Genomic DNA, 18,672 nt, shown 5'->3' with positions numbered 1-18,672 from the left:
AAACAAATGTGATCTAATTAAGCTAAAAAGCCTTTGCTCAGCAAAAGAAACCATAAACACAACAAAAAGACAACCTACAGAATAGAAGAAAATCTTTGCAAAAGAAGCAACCAACAGGAGTGCTCTTCATGGCTCAGTGGATCCATGAGGATGCGGATTCAATCCCTGGACTTGCTCAGTGGGTTAAGGATCTGGCGTTGCAGTGGCTGTGGTGTAGGCAAAAAGAAGCGACCAACAGGGATCAATCTCGAAAATACACAAACATCTCACAGAGCTTTATAACCAAGAAAACAACAGAGCTACCATATGATCCAGCAATATCATTCCTGAGCATGTATCCAGAGAAAACCATAATTGGAGAAGGTACTTGCACCACAATGTTTATTGTAGCCAAGACATGGAATCATTATAAATGGCCATCAACAAAAGCATGGATGAAGAAGAGGTGGTATACACACACACACACACACACACACGCAATGGATTATTACTCAGCCATAAAGAATGAAATAACACCACTTGCAGCAACATGGATGGACCTAGAGATGATCGTACTAAGTAAGTCAGACAGAGAAAGACAAACACCATGTGATAATAAATAACTAGAACAAAGACAAATACCATGTGATATCACTTATATGTGGAATCTAATTTAAAAATGATACAAAAGGATTGTTTCACAAAACAGAAACAGACTCATGGATTAAAAAAACAAATTCATGGTTACCAAAGGGAAAAGGTGGGGGGAGGGGGTAAGTTAGGAATTTGGAATAAACATATATACAGTACTATATATAAAAGAGATAACTAACAAGGACTACTGTATAGCACAGGGAACTCCACTCAATGTTCTATAATAACCTACATGGGAAAGAATTTGAAAAGGAATGGCAGTTCCCATCGTGGCTCAGCGGTTAATGAAACTAACTTGCATCCATGAGGATGCAGGTTCGATCCCTGGCCTCAGTGGGTTACGGATCTGGCGTTGCCATGAGCTGTAGTGTGGGTCATAGACTCTGCTTGGATCTGGTGTTGCTGTGAACCTGGCATAGGCTGGGGGCTACAGCTCCACCTCTAGCCTGGAAACCTCCGTAGGCCACAGGTGCATCCCTAAAAAGACCAAAAAAAAAAAAAAAAGGAATGGATATATGTATATGTATCACTGATTTACCTTCTTTTTTGGTGGGGGCACACTCACAGCATATGGAAGTTCCCAGGCTAAGAGTCGAATTTGGAGCTGTAGCTGCCAGCCTACACCATAGTCACAGCAACACCTTATCTGAGCCACATCCACAAACTACACCACAGTCCACGGCAACACCAGATCCTTAACTCACTGAGTGAGGCCAGGGATTGAACACGCATCCTCATGGTCCTAGTTGGGTTCGTTAACTGCTGAGCCATGAAGGGAACTCCCATCACTGATTTACTTTACTTTAACACATTTTATAAGTCAGTTGTACTCCAATAAAAATTTTAAAAGTCCTGTGATAAATCAAAATGGAATAGAATATGAACATATATATATACACACATTTGTATAACTGAGTCACTTTGCTGTACAGCAGAAATCAACACAATGTTGTAAACGAACTAAACTTCAATAAAATTTTAAAAAGAAGCAAAGCAATGAGTTCCTGCTGTGTAGCACTGGGAACTATGTCTGGTCACTTATGATGGAGTATGATAATGTGAGAAAAAAGAATGTGTACATGTATGTGTAACTGGGTCATAATGTTGTACAGTGGAAAATTGACAGAACATTGTAAACCAGCTACAATGGAAAAAAAATAAAAAAAAGCAAGGCACTGAAAATGCCTAGATGAGTCTACTAATTCTCTAACATATAGATTTGGTCCCTGCTTTTCTATTAGTTTTTTTTTTCTTTTTCTTCTTCTTTTTTTTTTGTCTTTTTTTGCCATTTCTTGGGCCGCTCCTGCGGCATATGGCTAGGGGTCAAATCGGAGCTGAAGCCGCCGGCCTACACCAGGGCCACTGTAACGCGGGATCCGAGCCGTGTCTGCAACCTACACCACAGCTCATGGCAACGCCGGATCGTTAACCCACTGAGCAAGGGCAGGGATCGAACCCACAACTTCATGGTTCCTAGTCGGATTCGTTAATCACTGCGCCATGACGGAACTCCTCTATTTTTCTTTTTATGGCTTTTTATGGCTGTGCCCATGGCACGCATGAGTTCTAGGTCCAGGGATCAAACCTGTGCTACAGCAGTGACAAACCAGAGCAGTGACAATGTCGGATCCTTAACTTGATGTGTCACAAGAGAACTCCTAAACTAAAGGCTAAAGGAACATTTATTTATTTTATTTTTCTTTTTAGGGCTGCACCGGAAACAGATAGAGATTCCCAGGTTAGGGGTCTAATCGGAGCTACAGCTGCTGGTCTATGCCACAGCCACAGCAATGCCAGATCCGAGCCACATCTTTGACCTACACCACAGCTCACAGCAATGCTGGATCCTTAACCCATTGAGCAAGGCCAGGGATCAAACCCACAACATCATGTTTCCTAGTTGGAATCATTTCTGCTGCACCACGACCAGAACTCCTAAAGGAGCATTTAGAAGTTAATTAAAAATAGAGTGCTTAATTGAATCAGGCCATGAAGCATGCACACACTGTCATACTCCTCAAGTATTACATAACCGCCTACAAACTATTAGCAAGTACTAACTGTATGAAAGGAGATAAGTCATAACAAAAAAGCATACTGGAAAGGATGCTTGGATAAATCCAAAGTATAGCTGAAATGAAAGAACATAGTTTATACCCAGGAGATTTCATAATTTATGATTTTGAATTAAAACTTACTACAAACCTCCTACAAATCCAATGACAACACAAATCAAACAAAACATTCACCCAATATTGAAAGTACAGGAGATAGAAATTCAAAAAATTTGGCACCAAGGAGAAAGTACCACAAAGGAAAGACCAAAGAAATAGTAAAAGTAATAGAAAGGTAAGCTTATCCCTTTTCTCTTTTGCATAGTAATTTAACTAATAAATATTTAACAAAGAGAATTTAAATACCCTGAAACCAGACAAGCTATTTAGGAAGAGTTAACCAAACAAAATCATCTATGTGGCAAATAGTGAAAAGTAGAGGTGCTGAGTCTGGTGAGCCTGGTGATAGCTGGTTGTCCAGAAGAGAATTTTAGTTCAATTTTTAAAATTACCCCAAAAAACTATAAATTTTAACGTAGTAGTTTGAAATGCTAATCTAACAAGATACAGTTTTTTAGAAACAAGATACAACCTTATCCAGGGAGAAAAATAAACAATACCATAGTTGGCTTAAAAGCAGCCACCAGTTAAAGCAATCAACCTCACCAATATATTTACCTCAATACCAACAACAAAGTAATCAACTCCTATTTAATACTGGACTAATCTATTAATTAATAGAAGCATAATGTTAATATGACTGACAAAATACATTTCTTGCATAAGCTTACATCAGTGACTAGTGCTATACTGACAATGATCAGTAAATAAAACCAAAAACTATCGAATATATTGTTAAACCAACATAGGAATGAACCTAGGAAAGATTTTGAAAAGTAAAAGGAGCTTGGCAAACATAAACCCCTCCTGTTTACCACAAACAAACCTCCAGCATAACTGCTATGAGAGGTACTGGCTGCCAAGTGACATCCATTAAATTGCCACGGTCTCCTGTCTGGGCAAAGGTACCATAATCATTTGTTCCTTAAATAAGGACTTGTGTGAATGGCCACATGAGGGCTTTACTGTTTCTTAGTTGTTGTTGTTGTTGTTGTTGTTGTTTTGGCCGGGGACTGCGCCCGAAGCACATGGAAATTCCCAGGCTAGGGGTTGAATTGAGCTACAGCTGCCAGCCCACACCACAGCCACAGCCACACCAGGTCCTTAACCCACTGAGGGGGGCTAGTCCTCATGGATACTAGTCAGGTTCTTAACCCACTGAGCCACAGTGGAAATCACTACTGTCTCTTACTTTCAATCAGTGACACCGACCTTCTTGTGAAGAGGCGGGAATCAAAAAGTAAGACTGAAATGTTACAGCAGCTGCCCAGCAGCCCTGCTCAGTGTATCAGCTCTAGAGACAGCCCTGTGGCTGTAGTTTACCATCTCCAGCAGCTCTGTGGCTACAGTAGATCAGTTCTTTTACCCAGCGAGAAACCAAGCAAGCACTCGGAGAGTTGGAGAACTCAGGTTTATTACGCCGGTGGGCTCAGAGGAGATGGATCTCCAGAGTCTTGAGCCCGGAAGAAGAGTTTCACAAGGCTTTTATGGGCTACGTCTTCCAGGTCCATGCTTGGCTGGTCAGACCAGAGTGAGGTCAGGCAAGGCAGGAGATGCATGGGGGAGGGGTGGTTAAGGGCAGTTGGCTGGACTTTGCTTAGTCATCATGGCCAGGGTCTCTCCTTTCTACTTTTTTATAGGGACATTTTCTCCTACAGGAAGAGCCTAGCGAGCTAGTTAATTAACCCGAAAATAAACTTAAACAATTAAGGGAGAACAAAAATGTCATGTGAGTTCAAAATTTTGGTTGGGGTGAACAAAAATTCTCTGAGACCTATTTGTCAAAATAATTTATTGTTTATTGATCCAAACAGTTGAAAAATGGAACAAGTTACCCTAGGGATAGCAGTGCCATCCTATCCTAGATTTCCTATCAACTATATGGTTTATGACTTCTATATTAGATGAGGACACACCAGGGGTGTAACCGCTCTTAAAGGTTCATGTGTTCAACAAGTAAATCTCTGTAATCTGAGCTCTTAACAGAGTAACCCAGGTCAATTTCCATCTATTCTATATTTCTCCCAGTAGGAAAGGACAAGAGAAGTAAGGGGTATTTTACAAAAGCACCTTAAGAGATGGGATTAAGATAGCTCAACTTCTCCCCTAAAAACAACAAAATTTACAACCAAATACTGAGCAATCTTCAACCAAATGGACTGAAAAATTTCAAAAAGATATCCTACTCCAGAAGACAAAGAGGATGCCACATCAAGAGGTAGGAGGGGTGATTACGGATATAAGCAACCCTATACCTTCCGGGTGGGAAGCCCCACAGACTAGAAAAAAATTGTTTCACAGAGACTAACCTACAGGAGTGAGAGTTCTGAGCCCCATGTGTGGGGATCTGGCGTTGGGAGAAAGAGCCCTTAGAGCATCTGGCATTGAAGGCCAGTGGAGCTTGTGCACAGGAGCTCCACGGGACTGGGGGAAACAGAAACCTCATTCTTAAAAGGCGCACACAGACTTTCATATGCACTGGGTCCCAGGGCAAAGCAAAAGATTCCCATAGGAATCTCAGTCAAACCTGACTGCAGTTCTTGGAGGACCTCCTGGGAAAACAGGGATGAATGTGGCTTGTTGTGGGGGAAGGACATAAGAAGCAAAGCTCTTGGGAATATTCAGCAGCGTGCTTTTCTCTGGAGGTGGCCATTTTGGTTTCCCATCAGCACTGAGAAGCCCCAGGCCAAACAACAATCCAGGTGGGATCACAGCACCGCCCCTCAGTAAACAGGCTGCCTAAAGACCCCCAGCCACACAGCCACCTCTAATCTCACCCAGAGACTAAGCCCCACCCACCAGAGGGATTAGAATAGGCTCCACCCACCAGTGGGTAGGCATCAGTCCCTCCCATCAGGAAGCCTATAGCAAGTCCCCATACTGACTTCAGCCACAAGGGGGGCAGACACCAGAAGTAAGAGAGGCTACAACTCTATTATCTGTAAAAAGGTCACCACACCAAAAACCTATGAAAATGAAAAGACAGAGAACTATAACTCAGTTGAGGGAGAAAGAAAAAACCCCCAGGAAAACAGCTAAGTGATCAGGAGATTCTCAGCCTCCAGGAAATAGACTTTAGACTGTTGATGCTGAAGATGATGCAAGACATCAGAAATAAACTGGAGGCAAAGATGGATAACTTACAGGAAACACTGACCAAAGAGATACAAGACAGAAAGCTTACACAAGAAGAGATGCAAAATACAATAACTGAAATAAAAAATTCACTAGAAGCAGCTAACAGCAGAATACAGGAGGCAGAAGAACGATAAGCGAGGTGGAGGACAGATAGTAGAAATCACGGATGTGGAACAGAAAAGAGAGAAAAGATTGAAAACAAATGAAGAGAGTCTCAGAGAACTCTGGGACAACATTAAATGCACCAACATCTGTATCATAGGTGTGCCAGAAGGAGAAGAGAGAAAAAAGGGGACAGAAAAAATATTCCAAGAGATAATAGCCGAAAACTTCCCTAACATGGTAAAGGAACCACTCATTCAAATCCAGGAAGCCCACAAGTACCACATACAAAAGCACCTTAATAATCTTAAGCACTGATATAATCTTATTTAATTCATAATTACCCAAGAGAAGGGTTTGTTAGGGTGGTAAAGCCTGAGAATTACATAGAACTTAACACTATAATCAGAGGTTCAACTCCCCCCAATATAGTGTTTATAATCAATATTCAAATACTCATCATTCCAATGCTATCTTTAAAGCAATCCTTACACTAATGGAACAAGAAGAGCCAGGTTATGTACAACTTCAAAAAGGACCAAACGTCATTGGACCATGTGGCCTATTACAGCTTGTTGCTGATGCAGTCCAATTACTCACTGAAGAACCACTATGACCAGCCACATCTTCTATTCTCATATTTATGATAGCACTTATTCTAGTGCTACCTTTAGCCTTAACCCTATGAACATCCCCTACCCACACCTCAGACCCTCAGTAACATGAGCCTAGGAGTGTTATCTATATTAGCAGTATCAGCCCAATCATCTCCTCTATCCTATGATCCAGAAGAGATTCTAATTCAAAATATGCACTATTGGAGCCCTACCGGCTGTAGCACAAACAATTTCATATGAAGTAACACTAGCAATTATCCTTTTTTCAGCCCTCACCCCACAACTCCCTGCTGTACTTGCAGCATATGGAAGCTCCTTGGCCAGGGCTTCGACCTATGCCATAGCTGCAGCAAGGCCGGATCATTAACCCACTGTGCCAGCCCGGGGCTTAAACTGGCACTTCTACAGAGATAACCTGGATCATTAACAGTGTGAACTCTTCAGTCCTTTAATAAATAAATTCTTTACCCTTTTATCCCTCATCCCCAAACAGAAACATGTATGAATAATCTCCCCATCCTGACCCCCTAGCCATAATATGGTTTATTTCTACCAGAGAAGAAACAAATCATGCCCCTTTTGACCTAACAAGAGGAGGATCAGAACTTCGACTTCCATGTCAAATAGGCAGCAGGCCCATTCACTATAATTTTCCAAGCAGAAGATGCCAATGTCATCATCATAAGTATCTTTAAAACAATTCTATTCTTAGGAGCATTACATGCTCCCTAGAATGAGAACTATATATAGTCCATTTCAGTACCAAAACCACTCTCACTAACAATTTCCTTCTTATAGATCTGAGTATCCTACCCATGATTCTGATATGATCAACTCATATCTACTCTGAAAAAATGTTCTCCCACTAATACTAGCCCTGTGGATATGACAGGTCTCACTACTCATCATAACATCAAGCACCCCTCCCAACAAACATAAGAAATATACCTGATAGGAATTCCTGTCATGGTGCAGTGGTTAACGAATCTGACTAGGAACCATGAGGTTGCGGGTTCGGTCCCTGCCCTTGCTCAGTGGGTTAAGGATCCAGCGTTGCCGTGAGCTGTGGTGTAGGTTGCAGATGCCGCTCAGATCCCGCGTTGCTGTGGCTCTGGTGTAGGTCGGAGGCCACAGCTCCGATTCGACCCCTAGCCTGGGAACCTCCATATGCCGCGGGAGCAGCCCTAGAAATGGCAAAAAGACAAAAGAAAAAAAAAAGAAATATACCTGATAAATAGTTACTTTGATAGAGTAAATAACAGAGTTTAACTTTTCTAATTTCTACAATTAGAAGAATTGAAACTACCCTTAAGAGTTCAACGTTCTTCATGCTACCACATGCCCCTGCATCCTATAGTAAGGTCAGCTAAAATAAGCTATCAAGCCTGTACCCTGAAAATGTTGGTTTCTATCCTTCCTGTACTAAGAAACCCCATTGTCTTTATCACCATATTAACAGCTATGATTTCAGGAACCATAATTGGAATAACTAGCTCATAGCGATGACTTCTCTCAGTTGGATTCAAAATAAACATACTAGCTAGTATCCCATCCTAACAAAAATCTTCAATCCACTAGTTATAGAAGCATCTACTAAATACACCTAACATAAGCCACCACGTCAATATTATTCATAATAACTGTCGTCATGAATTGCCTATTCTCCAGCCAAGGAACCATCACAACAGTCCTTGAACCAATGGCATCAACAACCATAACATGTCCCTAGTCATAAAACTAGGACTCTTCTCATTCCACTTTTGCATACCTGAAGTCATGCCAGGCGTTTTGCTATCAGCAGGCTTAATCTTATTAACATGACCAAAGAGGAGTTCCCATCAAGACTCAGTGGTTAGTGAACCTGACTAGTATCCATGAGGAGGTGGGTTTGATCCCTGGTTTCTCTCAGTGGGATATGGATCCAGCGTTGCCCTGCCTGTGGTGTATGTTGCAGATGCAGCTCAGATCTGGTGTTGCTGTGGTTGTGGTGTAGGCCGGAAACTACGGCTCCAGTTCATCTCCTAGCCTAGGAACCTCCATATGCCACGGGTTTGACCCAAAAAACACACATACACACACACAAAGACATGACCAAAGGACTGCACCCCTGTCAGTATTATACCAAATTTCACCATCCACTAACCTAAACTTGCTACTGCTTATATCCACGCTAATCAATTATATTGGAGGACGAAGTCAACTAAATCAAACTTGATTATAAAAAAACATAGCTTGTTCATCAGTTGCCCATAGAGGATGAACACCAGTTATCAAAATGTATAATCCAACTAGAACAATCCTAAACCTAACCATTTATATCCTAGTAACACTGAGCATATTTGCATTATTTATTCATGGCTCAACCACATTATTGATATCACACACATGCATGAAACAAAATACCCCACCTTACAACCTTATTCTATTATCAATAGGAGGCCTTCCACCTCTCAGGATTTACACCCAAATGAATAATCATTCAAGAAATGACAAAAATAATAACATTATTTTACCTACATAATTAGCTATCACAGAGTTATTCAACCTATATTTCTACATAGGATTTATATATTCTACATCATTAACCGTATTTTCCTCAATAAACAATATAAAAATAAAATGACAATTTGAGCATACAAACAAACATGGACTGTCATATTTACACTCATTCTACCTCTCCCACCAATCTTATCACTACTGGACTAGGGCTTTCAATTGGTGTAGACCAAGAACCTTCAAAGCCCTGAGCAAGTATAGTTTACCTAATTCCTGTTCAGTAAAGACTGAAAGACTTTATCCTACATCAATTGAATGTAAATTAAACATTGCTTTTTTGTCATTGTGTTTTTTTGTTTTTTGCCACAAATGGCAAAATGTGGAAGTTCCCGGACCAGGGATTGAATCCAAGCCACAGCTGTGACCTGTGCTACAGCTGCAGCAATGCTGGATCCTTAACCCACTGCACTGGGGCCAGGGATTGAACCCATACCTCAGTAGCAACCCGAGTCACTGCAGTCTGACTCTTAACCCACTGCGCCACAGGAGAAACTCCAAATCAAACACTTTAATTAAGCTAAGTCTTCACTAGATCCGTGGGGTAACATTCCCACAAAATTTTAGGTAATAGCTAAATACTCTAGTAAACTGGTTTCAATCTACTTCTCCCCGCCAAACTCTACTCAATATTTTGTCATCACCTCTATGGGAAAAGAATCTGAAAAAGAATGATATACGTGTATGTACAAATGAATCACTGAGTTGTGCATCTGAAACTCAGACATCATTGTAAATCAACCATGGAGTTCCTGTTGTGGCGCAGTGGTTAACGAATCCGACTAGGAACCATGGGGTTGCGGGTTCGATCCCTGCCCTTGCTCAGTGGGTTGGGGATCTGACGTTGCTGTGAGCTGTGGTGTAGGTCGCAGACACAGCTTGGACCTCGTGTTGCTGTGGCTCTGGCGTAGGCCGGGGGCTACAGCTCCGATTCGACCCCTAGCCTGGGAACCTCCATATGCCGAGGGAGCGGCCCTAGAAAAGCCAAAAAAAAAAAAAAAAAAAGAAGCAGGAGAAACCCATGCAGAATGGAAGCTGCCTGTTTGAATTTGCAATTCAATGTTTCTTTCACCACAGGACTTAGCAAAAAGCGGACTCAACCTCTGTCTTTAGATTTACAGTATGATATTTACTCAGCCATTTTACCTATGTTCATAACTTGCTGATTATTTTCAACAACCCTAAAGATATCCACACCTTATTTTTATTATTTGGTGCTTGGGCTGGAATAGTAGGTACTGCCTTAAGTCTACTAATTTCTGCCAAATTAAGTCAACCCAGAGCATCACTTGAAGTTGACCAAATCTACAATGTAATTGTAATGGCCCATGCATTCGTAATAATTTTTTTCCTAATTATATTTATTATAATTGGATATTTAGGAAACTGATTAGTTCCACTAATCATCGGAGCACTCAATATAGCTTTTCCTTCTATAAACAATATAAACTTCCAATTGCTCCACCCTCTCTCTTACTCTTCCTTCATCATCAATGGTTAAACCTGGCACCAGCACAAGCTGAACTGTATACCCACCTTGGACCAGAAACTGAGCTCATGCAAGAGCTTCAGTTGACCTTAGCATTTCCCCCCTACATTTACCAGGTGATTTTTTGGGTGTGGTTTTTTTGTTGTCTTTTTTTCCCCTTTTTTGGTCTTTTTAGGGCTGCACCCTCGGCCTGTAGAGGTTCCCAGGTTAGGGGTTGAATTGGAGCTGTAACTGCCGGCCTACGCCACAGCCACAGCAACATAGGATCCAGGCCGTATCTGCGACCTACACCACAGCTCACGGTAACGCCGGATCCTTAACTTGCTGAGCGAGGCCAGGGATCAAAGCTGCATCCTCATGAAGGCTAGTCAGATTTGTTTCCACTGAGCCACAATGGGAACTCCTCCCATGTGCTATTCATTTCATTACCACAATCGTTATTATAAAACCATTCCCTCTCTCTCAATACCAAACACAATTATTCATATGCTCTGTATTGATTACAGCTATATGATTATTATTATCATTACTAATATTAGCAGCTGGAATTACTATATTATTAACAGACCAAAACCTAAATATAACCTTTTCTGACCCTGCAAGAGGAGGAGACCCAAGGCTATAACAACACGTTTTCTGATTCTTTGATCACCCTGAGGTTTATGTTTACCTGGACGTGGAATAATCTCACACAGTGTAACTTATTATTCAGGAAAAAGAGCTCTTGGGCTATGTGGGCACTGTATGAGCTATGATATCCATAGGCTTCCTAGGATTTATCATATGAGCCCATCATATATGTGCAGTAGGTATGGATGTCAGTACATGCACCTACTTTATATCAGCTGCTGTAATTATCACCATACCTATGGGCGTACAAGTATGTAACTGATTATCAATTCTTCATGGAGGTAACATCAAATGACCCCTGCTCTAACATGAGCCCTAGGGTTTAATCTCCTTTTTGCAGTAGATGGTTTAACAGGAATTGTTTGAGCTAACTCATCCCTAGATGTTGTCCTTAATGATACATACTATGTACTTGCACATTTCCATTTGTATCAACAGGAGCAGTCTTTGCCATCATAGAAAGCTCTGTGCCTTGGTTCCTGCTATTCTCAGGTCACGCACTAAATTCAGCAGGAGATAAAACCTATTTTGTAATTATAGGTTTAAGCAGAAAAATCACCTCTTCCCACATTTCCTCTATCTGGAATACCAGGATGCTATTCTGACTATTCTGATACATCTACAACATGCAATACCTTTTCATCAATAGGTTCCTTCATTTCACTTTTGCAGTTATACTCATCATTTTCATAAGCTGAGAGGCATTTGCAACAAAATGAGAGGTCTCAACAGTAGAGTTAATCACTTCAGACTTGGAGTGATTACATGAATGTCCTCCACCCTAGCACACATTTGAAGAACCCACTTCTATCCATCTAAAATAAGAAAGGAAGGAATTGAACCCCCTTCTACTGGATTCAAGGCAACACCATAACCATTATGTCTTTCTCTGGAAATGACACATTAGTAAAATCATGTACCTTTGTCCAAGTTAAATTATATAACTTTGTCCAAGTTAAATTATAGATGAAAACTCTATATATAGCTATGGCAAATCTTTTTCAACTAGGGTTTCAAGAGGAAACATCATGATAGAAGAGCAGCTACATTCCCACGATCACACATGAATGACCATATTTTTAATGAGCTCTTTGGTTCTTGATATTATTTCACTCATACTGACAACTAAATTAACACATATAATCACAAGAGATGCACAAGAAGTATAAACACTCAACATCACTATTTACTAGAGAAAGGCAAATAAAAATTGCTATATAGCACAGGGAACTATAGCCAATCACTTGTGATAGAACATGATAGAAGATAGTATGAAAAAATAATATGTATATATACAAAACTGGGTCACTTTGCTGTAGAGCAGAAGTTGACAGAACATTGTAAATCAATTATAATAAAAAAATTTAAAAAAACTACCTCACACCAGTCAGAATGGCCGTAATCAAAAAGTCTGCAAGCAATAAATGCTGGAGAGATGGAGAAAAGGGAGCCCTCCTACACTGTTGGTAGGAATGTAAATTGGTGCAACCACTATTGGGGAATAGTTTTTCTCCTTAAAAAACTAAAAAATGGAAATACCACATGATCCAGCAATCCCGCTCCTGAGCATCTATCCAGAGAAAAGCGTATGTGGAAAAGATAGTGCACCCCAAAGTTCATTGCAGCACTATTTACAACAGTCAAGACATGGAATCAACATAAATGTCCATCACCAGAGGAATGGATGAGTTCCTTCTGTGACACAGTGGATTAAGAATCTGACTGCAGGAATTCCCACTGTTGCACAGTGGATTGATGATCCAGCTTGTCTCTGTGGAGGCCCCGGTTTGATCCCTGGCCTGGTGCAGTCAGTTAAGAATCTGGGGTTGCCTTGACTGTGGCATAGGTCACAGCTTAGGCCTGGATTTGATTCTCTGGCCCAGGAAGGTCCATATGCCACAAGTGTGGACAGAAAAAGAAAAAAAAAAAAATAGAGGAATGGATAAAGAGGTGGTACATATATATAATGGAATATTCACCCATAAAAAAAGAATGAAATAAGGCCATCTGCAGCAACATGGATGGACCTAGAGATTATCCTACTGAATGAAGTAAGTTAGACAGAGAAAGAAAAATATGATATTACTTATATGTGGAATCTCATTTTAAAAAATGATAAAAATGAACTTCTTCGTAAAACAGAAGCAGCTCATAGATTTTGAAAACAAACTTATGGTGACCAAAGGGGAAAGGAGAGGGGAGGGATAAATTAGGAGTTTGGGATAAACGTATACACACTTCTATATATAAGAAATAGATAATCAACAAGGACCTACTGTGTAGCACAGGGAACTCTACTCAACGTTCTGTGCATGGGAAAAGATTCTGAAAAAGGATGGGCATGTGTATATGCATAACTGAAACACTTTTTGTACGTCTGAAAATATAACACATTATAAAGCAACTATATCCAGTAAAATAAAGTAAAAGAAGTAGGAAAAAACAGAACGATTTTGCAAGCCATCATCCTCATTTTTTTCCCCCAGGCCAGCGATCAAACCCATGCCCCAGCAATGACCTGAGCTGCTTCAGTGACAATGCCAGATTCTTAAAACACTGCGCCGCAAGGGAACTTTCATCATCCTATCCTTGCAAATTCTTTACATAATAGATGAAATCAATCATCCTTCTCTGTAAAACTATAGGCACCAATGATGCTGGAGCTACAAATACACAGATTATCTAGGTTTAAATTTTAGGAGTTCCCATTGTGGCTCAGCAGTTAACAAACCCGGCAAGTATCCACGAGGACTCGAGGTAGATCCCTGGCCTCATTCAGTGGGTTAAGGATCCAGCACTGCCATGAGCTGTGGTGTAGGTCACAGACATGGCTCAGATCCTGCATTGCTGTGGCTCTGGCATAGGCCGTTGGCTACAGCTCCAACTGGACCCCTAGCCTGGGAACCTCCATGTGCCGTGAGTGCGCCCCTAAAAAGACAAAAAGACAAAAAAAAAGAAAAGAAAAGAAAAAAAGATAAATTTTAACCCCTATATGACCCCTATATCAGACCTAAAGCCAGGAGCACTGATTGTTAGAAGTAAATGACTGGGGAGTTCCCATCATGGCTCAGCGGAAACTAATCTGACTAGCCTCCATAAGGATGCGTGTTCAATCAGCCTTGCTCAGTGGGTTAAGGATCCGGTGTTGCTGTGAGCTGTGGTGTAGGTCTCAGACATGGGTCGGATCTGGCATTGCTGTGACTATGGTGTAGGCCAGTGGCTACAACTACGACTTGACCCGTAGCCTGGGAACCTCCATATGCTGTGGGTGCAGCCCTAAAAAAAGACAAAAGGAAGAAGTAAATGACTGAGTTTTCTATGCATAGAAATGACAATCTGAATATTCATCTCCTCCAAAGATATTTTACACTAATGAGCCTTCCCTTCTTTGAGCCTAAGAACAGATGCTACTCCAGGATGCTTAAACCAAACACCCTTATAGCAACACCATCTGGCCTATACTATGGACAATGCTCAGAGACTTATAGGCCCCATCATAGCTTAATCACTATCATCCTTGAATTACTTCCACTAAAATATTTTGAGAAATGATCTGCATCAATATTGTAAATTTATTAAGAAATTCAACTGCATTACCCTTTTAAGTTAAAGACTGGGAGTTTAAAATCTTCCTTTAATGGTATGCCACAACTAGATACATCAACATGAATCGTTACTATATTATCAGTCATTCTAGCCCTATTTATCACCTTCCAATTAAAAACGTCAAGGAGTTCCTGTAGTGGCTCAGTTGAAACAAACCCAAATAGCATTCATAAGGATACGAGTTCAATCCCTGGCCTCGCTCAGTAGGTTAAGGATCCAATGTTGCCGTAAGCTGTGGTGTAGGCCGGCAGCTACAGCTCAGATTTGACCCCTAGCCTGGGAACTTCCCTATGCCACTTGGGTTTGGCCCTAAAAAGACTAAATAAATAAATAATACATAATAAAATATTAAAATGTCAAAGTAGGAGTTCCCTGGTGGCCCAGTGGTTAAAGATCTGGCATTGTCACTGCCATGGTTTAGGTTGCTTCTGTGGTGCCAGTTGGATCACTGGCCTGGGAACATCTACACACTGTGGGTGCAGCCAAAAAAAAAGTCAAAATATGTTTATCACTTAATCCCAGAATTAAAACTCACCAAAAGGCAAAAACAACCCACCCATTGAGAAACAAAATGAAGAAAAATTTATTGGCCTCTTTTGTTACTACAACAATAATGACATCCTATTTGTATCTTAATTGCTATAATCCCAAACATGTTATTCCCCACACCTAATGGATAAATCAACAACTATATAATTTCTATTCAACAATGCCTAGTCCAACTCACATAAAAAAAACCTAATAGCTAGGGAGTTCCCATTGTGGCTCAGTGGGTTAAAAACCCAAAGTTATCTCTGTGAGGAGGCAGGTTCGATTCCTGGCCTCACTCAGTAGTTTAAGGATCTGGCATTGTTGCAATCAGTGGTGTAGGTCGCATGTGGGGCTCAGATCTGGCATTGCTGTGGCTGTGGCATAGGCCTCAGCTGCAATTCTGATTTGACCCTTAGCCAAGGAACTTCCATATGCTACAGGTGTGGCCAAAAAACAAAACAAAACAAAACAAAACTCATAGCTATTCACAATTACAAAGGCCAAACCTGAACACTAATCCTTAGATCACTCATTCTGTTTATTGGGTCAACAAATTCCTTAGGACTCCTACCACCTTCAATTCCACCTACTACACCACTCTCAATAAATTAGGTACAGCAATCCTTCTGTGAGCAGAAACTGTAATTACTGATTTTCAGCCACAAAAGCATCTTGGAGTTCCCTGGTGGCCTAGCAGTTAAGGATTTGGTGTTGTCACTGTGGTGGTATGAGTTCGATCCCTGGCTGGAGAGCTTCTGTATGGCAAGGGCATGGCTAAAAAAAAAAAAAAATAGCTTTCTTATCCCATTTTCTACCAAAGGCACACGAGTTCCTCATATCAATATGCTAGTAATAACTGGAAAAACTAGCCTACTTATTCAACTAGTAGCCTCAGCTGTATGATTAACAGCCAATAGTATATATAGCAGGTCACTTATTAATTCATTTAATCAGAGAGGCAACCCTATATGACTCAATAATAGTACCACCACAGCCCTTAGGACACTCATTGTTTTTAACCCTATTCAGAATCCTCGAATTTTCCCTTGCCCTAATTCAAGCTTATGTATTCACCCAACTAGTAAGTCTCTACTTCAATGACAATACATTGTGACCCAACAAAACCATGCAGATCATAGAGTAAATGGTAGCCCCTGACCCCTTACAGGAGCTGCTCCAGCCCTCCTCATAACATTCAGCCTTGTCATACTATTATTACCACCAGACCTACTAACTAATTCTCTAACCATATAGATGACGAGATATTGTCCAAGAAAACACCTTTCAAGGCCATCATATGCCAATTGTTCAAAAAGGATTCCTTATTTGAGAAGTGCTCTTTTTTACCTGGTTTTCTGAGCCTTCCATCACTCAAGCCTCGACCCAACACCTGAAGCAGGTGGATGTTGACCTCAACAGGCATGCACCCTCTAAACTCACCAGAGGTACCACTCTTTGACCCCTTGGTTGTATTAGCTACCAGAATGTCCATCACCTGAGCCCACCACAGCCTTACAGAAGGAAATTGAAAACATATGCTCTGAGCCCTCTTGATGACAATTGCCTTGGGGTTTACTTGACAATTCTATAAGCCTCAGAATGTAAGAAACATCTTTTTCTTTTTATTTTTGTCTTTTTTTTTTTCCAGAGCCACACCTGTAGCATATGGAGGTTCCCAGGTTAGGGGTCTAATCAGAGCTGTAGCTGCCGACCTATACCAGAGCCACAGCAACGCGGGATCGGAGCCGTATCTGTGACCTACACCACAGCACATGACAACGCTGGATCATTAACCCATGGAGCAAGGCCAGAGATTGAACCCACCATCTCGTGGTTCCTAGTTGGATTCATTTCCACTGCACCATGACGGGAAATCCAGAAACACCTTTTTCAATATCAGATGAGCTATACAGAGCCACTTTCTTCAGAGCTGCAGGATTCCGTGGTCTCTATGCAGTGATTGGTTCTACTTTTCTAATCAGCAGCTGCTGCTGCTTCTTTTTTGTTTTGTTTTGTTTTGTTTTAGGGCTGCATCTGAGGCATATGGAAATTCCCAGGCTACGGGTCAAGTTGCAGTTACAGCTGCCAGCTATGCCACAGCCACAGTCACACGGGATCCAGCCATGTCTGTGACCTACATCACAGATCATGACAACACCAGATCCTTAACCCAATGGGTAAGGCCAGGGAATTTAACCCACAAACTCATGGATACTAGTCGGGTTCATAACCTGCTGAGCCACAACAGGAACTCCCCAATCAGCTGTTTCTTATACCAATTAAAATTTCACTCCAGGAGTTCCCGTCGTGGCGCAGTGGTTAACGAATCCGACTAGGAACCATGAGGTTGCGGGTTCGGTCCCTGCCCTTGCTCAGTGGGTTAAGGATCCAGCATGCCGTGAGCTGTGGTGTAGGTTGCAGACGCGGCTCGGATCCTGCATTGCTGTGGCTCTGGCGTAGGCTGGCAGCTACAGCTCTGATTCGACCCCTAGCCTGGGAACCTCCATATGCTGCGGAAGCGGCCCAAGGAAATAGCAAAAAGACAAAAAAAAAAAAAAATTTCACTCCACATCCAATCACCACTTTGGCTTTGAAGCTGCAGATTGATAGTGACAATTTGTAGCGGTAGGGTGGCTATTCCTTTCTGTATCGATTTATCAATAAGAATGTTATTCTTTTAGTAGGAAATAGTACAACTGACTTCCAATCAAATAGTTTGGTATAATGTGAAAAAGAATAATAAATCTTACATTGACATTCATCACAAACATAGCACTAGCCTCACAACTTGTATTTATTACATTCTGATTCCCTCAATTAAATATTTACACAGAAAAAACAAGTCTCTATGAAGGTATATTTGATTCTATAGGATCAGCATGCTTACCCTTTTTCCATAAAATTTTTCTTAGTGACTATTATTTCTGCTCTTTGACTTTGAGATTATTCTCCTTTTACCTTTATTCTGAGCAGCCCAAACAACCTGAAAACAACGCTTCTTAGAGCCCTGTTTCCAATCTTACTCCCAACAAGCCTGGCCTATGAATGAACCAAAAAAGGACTAGAATGAACAGAACATGATCATGAATTTAAGCTAAAATAATTGACTTAAACTCATTAGATTATGATTCAGTTCATAATTATCAAGTGCCTTCAGTATATATAAATATTATAGCATTTACAGTATCTCGTAGGATTA

The sequence above is a fragment of the Phacochoerus africanus genome, chromosome 1, assembly GCF_016906955.1.
Source record: "Phacochoerus africanus isolate WHEZ1 chromosome 1, ROS_Pafr_v1, whole genome shotgun sequence".
In the NCBI taxonomy this organism is placed as follows: domain Eukaryota; kingdom Metazoa; phylum Chordata; class Mammalia; order Artiodactyla; family Suidae; genus Phacochoerus; species Phacochoerus africanus.
Note: the sequence above shows the minus strand (reverse complement) of the source record.